The sequence below is a fragment of the Pteropus vampyrus genome, unplaced genomic scaffold (assembly GCF_000151845.1).
Source record: "Pteropus vampyrus isolate Shadow unplaced genomic scaffold, Pvam_2.0 Scaffold1, whole genome shotgun sequence".
Classification (NCBI taxonomy): domain Eukaryota; kingdom Metazoa; phylum Chordata; class Mammalia; order Chiroptera; family Pteropodidae; genus Pteropus; species Pteropus vampyrus.
Window position 1 is genome coordinate 35,252,599 of NW_011888782.1, and position 8,466 is coordinate 35,261,064.

The 8,466-nt window shown below is 34.1% G+C and overlaps 1 long non-coding RNA gene across 1 annotated transcript in view; it reads left to right on the forward strand.

The window, feature by feature from the left end:
* The first annotated feature begins 2,717 nt into the window (after nucleotides 1-2,717).
* Nucleotides 2,718-8,466, forward strand: part of LOC111734649 — a 67,715-nt gene continuing 61,966 nt past the window's right edge. Inside the window, exon 1 of the long non-coding RNA XR_002778538.1 lies at nucleotides 2,718-3,369. This is a non-coding gene — a long non-coding RNA (uncharacterized LOC111734649). The remainder of the gene's footprint in view (nucleotides 3,370-8,466) is intronic.

Here is an 8,466-nt window from a genome sequence, read left to right on the forward strand (position 1 = left end):
TTTAAAGCTGCAGCTATACATCACACTCTCTACCCTCACTCCAGGTCCCCCTTCTTGCTTTTTTTCCCCATAGCAATTTCACTTCTAATATAAGATATAGCTTACTAATTTGTCTAGTTTTGTTCATTTTCTGCCTCTCCCATTGAAATATAAGCATCATGAGAGACATGGTGTTTTGTCTGCTATTTCACTGCTGTGTTGTCAACATCAAGAACAGTGCCCAGCAAATACTAAGTGCTCAGTAAATATCTGTTGAATGAATAAATGACTTATACATATCTAGGTTTCATTGAGACAGAAATACTTTCATGACACAGCAAGAGCTCTGATTGACAGCAGCTCTGATGATACAGATGAACTCTAGTAGATATTCCTTTAGATGCATTTACACAGGGATCCCTGTTCTAGTGTTACACCATTTTATTTCTTATAGATTCTTTCTCTTCCTGCTTCTTCCTTCCTTTCTCATTCTAACCCCACTACCAATTATAAGATTTTCTCAATAATCTCTAAGCTAAAAAAAAATAACAAGATTGAATCTGATTGGTCCAGTGAACTGTCACCATGCCTTAGCTTGGAAAAATTTTTATAACAGATCACATGATGGGTTTGCAGCCATGGAGCACCCTTCGGTCAGCCATGGGTCAAATGGTATAATATGGGACTACCTCTTTTGGACAAATTGCTCAGGGCAGTTCTCTCAGAAGTGGGAATTGGACAAGACAGAGGCCCAGAGAGGAGTAGATTCTTCTCTAATATGCTAGGCAACTTTGTAGATTCATGAAAAATTTTACAGATTTAAAAATAAAATCCTCAGATCCTACCTTTGACTGTTGCATAGGCAAACAAGCTACTTAGCCCACACCTTAGAAAAATGGGGACAAAATGATGAGTCAGTATTTATCAAAGAGATCGCTGACTTTTTTGACATTCTGTCCAATAGAGGATTTAGCTCCTTCATCCATGCAATAAATAGCAAAAGTTTGGTTTAACTGAACTTTTATTTTTGAAATAAAATGGAATTTCAATGCAGAACAAGCAGAAAGACTTTCCTCTTAGGTTTATGTATTGTCAGAAGAGTGACAAAATCCTTTGCTTTGCAGCATATCCTGGAAGGGCCTCACAAAACCTTTGAGAATTCTTGAGAGTAGGAGAGGTCCTGTGTCTCCAATCTTATGGCTCCACTACAGTGCTTTCCTGAGCCCTCTCAGGAGTATACAAAAACAAAGGAGAAACGTTAGTACCAACTGCTGCCCAGAATGACAGGTAAGGGACAGCAGTTTGGAATCGGTATGGATTTTGGATTCTGGGTTTTGGGTAGAAATGTTTTTTTGGCCCTACTCAAGGAAAAACTGTTTCTAACAAACAGAGCCTAATTAAATCTATTATTTAATCTCTCACTTTTTATGTAACATGATAAATACATTATAAACAAACTGTCCCATGACAAGCAGCTTTCAAAACATAACAAAAAAGTGAGAAAAATAATATTAAGCATATTTTCTTCTCTAGAAAATGTCTATCACATCAAATAGCTGTTTGTTATTATGTTGTTTGGTCGACTTTTTCTCCCATACTTAGAGATGAAAGGAAAAAGCTATTGTGAATAAATCATGGTAACATTACCAAAGCTCAAAGAACCAGTGGAATGATTTAATATGAGTACATTTAATTTTGGAGAAATGGAACCAATTTGAAATTTTAACAGAGCCTTTTGTTTTCACTTTTCTTTAAAATCATTTCCCTATCCTTAGTGAACACAAGATATTGATTACTAAGCAAACATATATTTACTTTTCATTGAACACCTCCAAAAATAGAGCCAGAGTTTGCCTTTTGTTGGTGACACATAAACAGGTGCTATTAAGCAAAATGCACACACAAGTAGCTCAGCTTTTTCTGTTCTCTTACCTTATGAAATTTTCCTTTATAATTGAGTAAGCTTTTAATTCCCTTGATGAGAATGCAACACTACAAATTGAGAGGAGATAGATTAAATTGTAGTATGTCCGAGCTGATGAATTATCTGCTGATGAGAGTAGAATGACAAGCAATTACCATGCTTTTTTTCATCTATAATTTGCCTAATTATCCTTACTTGTTTAATTATCTTGGATAGAACATGAGACCAATAAAATTTTCAAGACAAAATTTTGTATCAATTTAGTACAACTTATATTGATAAACAGCAGCTAAATAAAATAACCAGGATACAATGATGTCAACATTTAAAAAGTCAGTTCTATTATATTGCTTTGTTAATATTTAGTGCACTTACTGTCAGAGCCATCTGAGGCATGGTGAATCTGGGGTAATTATTAAACAAAAGCCCTGAGAGAGGTCATGCTCCATATGTTTGCTTTTCCCCCTTCCCTCTGGTTCTAACAACACCAAGAGGCTATAAATTCCTCAGAAATGAAACACCAAGTTGTCCAGCAGACAGAATGAGATAAGAGTGCAGCTCTGCCAACCTCTGCTAATGAAGAACCATAGGCTTCTTAGACATAATTCAGTGATGAAGAGTAGATGGTACTATTCTGAATCCAGAGCTTCTTGAGGATGAAGAATGTATGATTCATCCTCATCATAACTCCGGCACCTAGACTGTGCCTGTCACAGTGCAGTCAAACAACTAAGTTCTGGCAAAAGTGAATACATGTAAAAATGAATTCTATTTCTCATTCCACATTGTAATACTCAGTTGTCTCTCTGACATCTTTCCTCCATCAAAAGAGGCTTACTTCATATCATTTCTTTAGTATAAAATTAGAGGGCTGGACAATAGGCCAATGGTAAGAAAGTACATTCTGCAAGATAAGTCCTACTCATTTGGACTGATGTTTTTGAGTACATCAGATGGTCTTTGCAGGCAATAACTGGTGACAGCTACATGATCCTGAATAAAATATAAACCTCTCTCACTGGTGTTGTAAGAAACGCCTGCGGTTCAGAATTTTCCTAGCAGAATGTCTGATGCTTGGAGCAGCAAGGACATCAGAAGCAGATGTGGACTTCCACACAAGGACACATTGCAGGGAGAGCGCACACGCCCGACTGATTCCGAGACTTCTTGCTCTAGGCACTAGAAAAGGATACTTTAGAGGATAAGAAAAAGATACTTGAGAAGAAATAGCTGAGAACACGGTGGTGGCTTTGAGGCTGAATCTGGGAGTTGGCTGTAGCTTGTATTTACTAACCTGATAGTAACTATTAAGAAATTACGAAGCCAGCATTGTAGGGAAACTTAATAAATAGCCATGGAGACAGGGGTGGGGGATGCTAGCATGGCCATTCCTCTTCTCTCTTATCCATGTAAATAACACATTTCCAGTCTCCGACTCTTCTTCCAAACCGTCTCCACAACAACTGGTAAGTTTCTTATTGTACGATCTAGAGGAGAGTTGGTCTTTAAATAAGCTCATGTAAGATCAATCAGTTATTGAAAATGTTATTGTTCCAACATAGTATAGAAGGTATAAATGTGTACTATGACAGTCTGGGACAACAGAAGGTACATTGCTTTATTAGTGTAAATCAAATTAATTCTGGCTTCATGCCTTCATCTGTCAGGGTTATGTGAAATTCTATTCTATGTTTTTGGAGGCTCCTCTACATCCTTAGAGGGAGTCTTTTATATTCATATCTATATAAATATATGTCAGTTCTTATTTCTCCACTCCTGACTTTCTTACTCAAAAAGCAGCATACATTATAAACTGTTATACACCACACTTTAAAAAAAAAAATCTTAACATATCTCCTGAAACCTTTCCACATCAATGTGCAGAGCATGCTCTCATTCTTTTTTACAGTCTCATATTATTCTATTTAGTGGCTGTACCAGACTTCATTTAACAAGATTTTTATTGTTCTCCAACTTTTGCTATTGCAATAAAAATGCTGCAATATAAGTTGTATAGACACTTCATTTCTTATATTCTAATGTATTTATGGGAGTCCTGTGTCAAAGAGCAAACTATATTGCACTATTTACCAGCAGTGGAGTGCCCCTTTTTGATGGGAAGATTGTAAACTATTGAGTCAGTTTCTTTAAGGGTTATGTGCCATTTGGTTTTTCTGTTTTGTTTTTTTTTTTTTTTCCTTGAGTTAGTTCTTGTAATTTGTACTTTTCTAGGAATTTTTGCATTTGTCTAAATATGTGTACATTTTGGCATCCGATGCCTTGACATTTGGGGTCAGATGGTTTCTTGTGGGGAGCTGTTCTGTGCACTGCAGGATGCTTAGCAGCATCTCTGGCCTCTGTCCACTGCATGCCAGTATTACTCCCCACTTCAGTCTGTGTTTCCAATCACAGTATGTCTCTAGATATTGCCAAGTGTCCCCTAGGAAAGGCTGGGGCCAGAGGAGCAAAATTGCTCTCAGTTGAATTTTGGCAAGGATCAGACAGGCCTTTTTGAAGAATGAACTTTGGCTTTGTTAATTCTATTTTTTATTTTTCTACTTAATTAATTGCTCCTTTGTTTTCTTTCTCTGTTTAGACTTATTAATGTTTATTTTCCATCTTTTTATGGTTGATAGTGAATGCTTCAGTTTTCACCTTATTTTATTTTTTTAAATTTAAGCATTTAAGACTATACATTTCCTTCAAAGTATCACTTAACTACAATTCACAAGTAGATGAAATTATAGTCAGGTTTTAACTTTCAATTTTAACTTTAATTATCTCTTCTTTTAACCATAGATTATTTTAAAATGTTTTTTATAATTTCTAAATTCATGGGTTTTTCAATTTATTTTTTAAAAGTTGATTTCCAATTTTACTTAATTGGCAAGTAATATGTCTGTGTAGTTTTGATCTTTTGACATACAATGAGACTTATTTATGTTTTAGAATGTGGTCAATAATTTTCATGTTTCATGTGTTCTTGGAAATACTGTCTGGTTACCTAATATAGTCTTCTATACAAGTCCATTATCCCAGTTCTCAAACATTTTCATATCATGTCTCACTGGGGTAAATGAATGAGATTGCCTGAGGTCAGATGAGATTGATCTGTAAGGCTCATGACCCACAACCTGTAACAAGTAAAATGCTTGGTCTCTCTGACTCCATCTTGTTTGGGCCTACATTGTTAATGTAGAGTTCCAAATTAACTAGTGTTAATATAGTGTTCCAAATCTTCTAAATTCTCATTAAATTATTAATCTCTTAAGTACAGAGAAAGTTGTGTTTTAAATTTCCTATTTTTATACTTTTTCTTTGTAGTTATGTAAATTTTGGTTTTGTATATGGTATTAGGTACATACAAATTAGAATTGTTATATATTTCTAATAAATGTTCATTTTATTTATTATAGTTAATAAACTGCAATTATCTCTAGTATTGCTTTTTGTTTTCATGTTTATTTTGCCCAACATTAATATAACTATGTCAGCTTTCTTTTGTTATTTGTTTATTATATATATTTTTATCTTTTTACTGTCAATATTTATATCCTTATGTTTTAAATATATTACTTGGAGGCTCATATGGGTGAATTATTCCTCCATTTCTATAATATTTGTGAAATATTATTTCTGATAAGTTAGTAAACTCGATCTCTTTGTTAAAACAAGAGAAATTATAGTCATAGGTTTTCATTTTTTTCCGTTATGCCTATTAGAGAAGAGAAAAATGTCTTTTGTGATATGACCTACAAATCTTACAAGTATTCATATTGTTTAAAAACACTGAGATATGAGTTACAATCATATTATCAGGCCAAGTAACGTAACCAATCAGAATTTCAATTTTTTTTTTTTTTTGGTTATTGTTGCTGCGAATGGCAATAGTCTAAACTTTTCTTCAACTCATACTTTCAAGGACAAATTTATATTAATAGAAGACTACAAGTTGGTAACAGTTATGAATATTCACACAGGTCCCCTTGTTGCAGAGGAAACAAGATTGATATGCTTGAGAATGTTCTCAGTTTAATACCTTAACAAATCAGACTGTTCGAATATGTTTTATAACAGAGAAAGCAGCAGAAAGCATTATAAAACACATTCAAACAGTCTGATTTGTTAAGGTATTAAACAAATACCTAACTTTAGGAAAGAAGGCAACATCTCTTCATCTCTTTGACTCCCTTCGTTAGAAGACTGTACTTTTTTTTTTTAAGGTGAGGCTCTGTTAACTTGATTACTTAACATAAAAAGTAAAAAGCAGGCCTAAGACCTCATTTTTATATGCAGAAATGGAATAAGGGATGAATGGGATTTAATTATTAACAGTGAAAGAAGGTGCATGTAGCATTAATCTCCCACATTCTGATTTTGCAAATGAGGAATATGCTATTCTTCATTGAATGTAAAGAATGTAAGAATGACAAAATTGACAAAAGATGTCAACTAACACAGGCAAAGGTATTCCTTTCTTAAAGTGATCAAAGATTTAAAAACTTACAGAGCGGGGGACACTGGGGCACTCCTGGCAAGAGGAGCAAGTTTCCTTGCTCTCCTAAGTCCCTTACAAGAGGTTGCAGACCTGCCCCCGGGTTAAAATCTGACCACTGCTCTTCTCCATTTCTTTCCTGTATCCAAGTTGACTGTGCAGATCGTTTGATTTTCACCTTTGCTGGAACCCTGTCTTCCAAGGTTGGCTAGGTTGTCTGAATTAGATCAGACTGATACCAGCTTGGTAATTAAAAATGTAACAAGTAATATTTTTCTTGACTATTTGATAATAGGATTTAGAGAGTTGATGAAGTGTAAATAACCAAGAGAGTAATTATTGGTCTTTTAAAAACAGGCTATTTAATATTTATTTAAAATATCGGTAAATGTCTCACCAAATATTTTCTTTTAAGTGCTCTTTAAGGTACGATTTTATTCTTTTGATTGTATTTCCTCAGTACATGTGAATATAACCAATAACTATGCAAATTTAGTTTTCATAATCATATATAAAATATTCTAATTTTTAATGGAGAAAAAAACAAGTTTACACATTTGTGAGAAATTTCAATATTTATACTTCTGAAAACTGGCTTCTTTTAATCTTTAAGAATATTCTGAATATTATGGAGCAGATTCAGTACATAAAAATATCAATATATCTCTCTTGGCCAACTCCACCTCACCCTATATGACACTATTTTAGCTCTCCTTATTACCTCTTAAAGAAAAGTTAACAAAAGAAGCCAATATTTATGAATATATTAGCTAGATTAAGTCCACCTGAAAGTAATGGACAGCTCAAACTAATGATGGTGTAATTAAAACAGAAATTTCACGTTAAAAAAGTTGGAGATAGGACAAGGTTGGAATGATGTTGCATGTGTTAGGGACTTAGACACTTCTTATTTCATTTCTCTAGTTTCTACAGCCCATGGCTTCACCTTGTCACCTATATTAATATGATTGCTCAAATTCAGATACCACTTTTTGATTCCAGCTGGAGAAGATGGGGCCAAAGAAGGCCACACCAAACTTCAGGGAAAACATTGTTTTAGCAGCTATACATCTGGTGTCAATTGCATTGGACAAAGTTAAATAGGCAAGGAAGACTTTATTCAAGATTTTTGCAATAGAGGAAGGAAAATAAACTTAACTCTATGGAAACAAAAAACTAAAACATTTTCTAGAGATGGGGTTGGGGTAATCGTAGGCCACTTGTGTTTGCTAGTTGGCTTTATCCAAAGGAAAAGCAAACTTTCTCTCATCTCCCTGACAAAGGTAGTTATACCGTTTGGAACAAGGTACCCACTAACGTTAGTCTTCTCATTTCCCACGCAGACTGGGAAATAGTAGCACTATCTTTCTTTCATGTTTGCATTTCAAAGAAATAGTACCCAGGTCCTTACAAAAGACATTCCTGGGTCATCAAACTGTGAAGAGGCTTTTAAGGAAATTTATATACATTTCAAAGGAGGCAGATAAATAATTTGCGATTACATGTATTTTAAGTAAATACTCAAGAAAAAGAGAGATCAGAGGCCTATAGTCAGAAAGAAATCCGTCCAAAGTTTGTCAAGCTGAGAATATTTAAGGCCTCAAATTTGGGCACAAAATTAGTTTCTAGCTTTAATATTGGACTTTTTTTTTTTCCTTTCTAAGTTAGTTTTGGGTTTTGTCTTTTGTGAGGAATGAATATGACTTTAGCATTTAAAGCCACTGAATTGATGACCTCTATTTTTCCCCTAAAATTGAGATGAAAGACTTATAAAGAAAAACTGAGACATTTTAAAGCAAGTGGCATTAATAAAATACTTGCCTGTAAAAACACTTTAACATAAGCATTTTGTGGCAGATGTAAGTTTTAGTGTTCAGTGAAAACAAAAGACTTTCATTTAAGTGGAACTATATTTAAATTCTTCCTAAACTTGAGGAGCTCTTAGTATGTGAAAGCTACCATAAATTTATATTATTTTCCAACATCTCTAAGGAATACTTTTTTCGATTTATTTTAGTTAGCTTCTTTGGATTTTACATACTAGAAACTCAGCCACAGCACTTAAAGT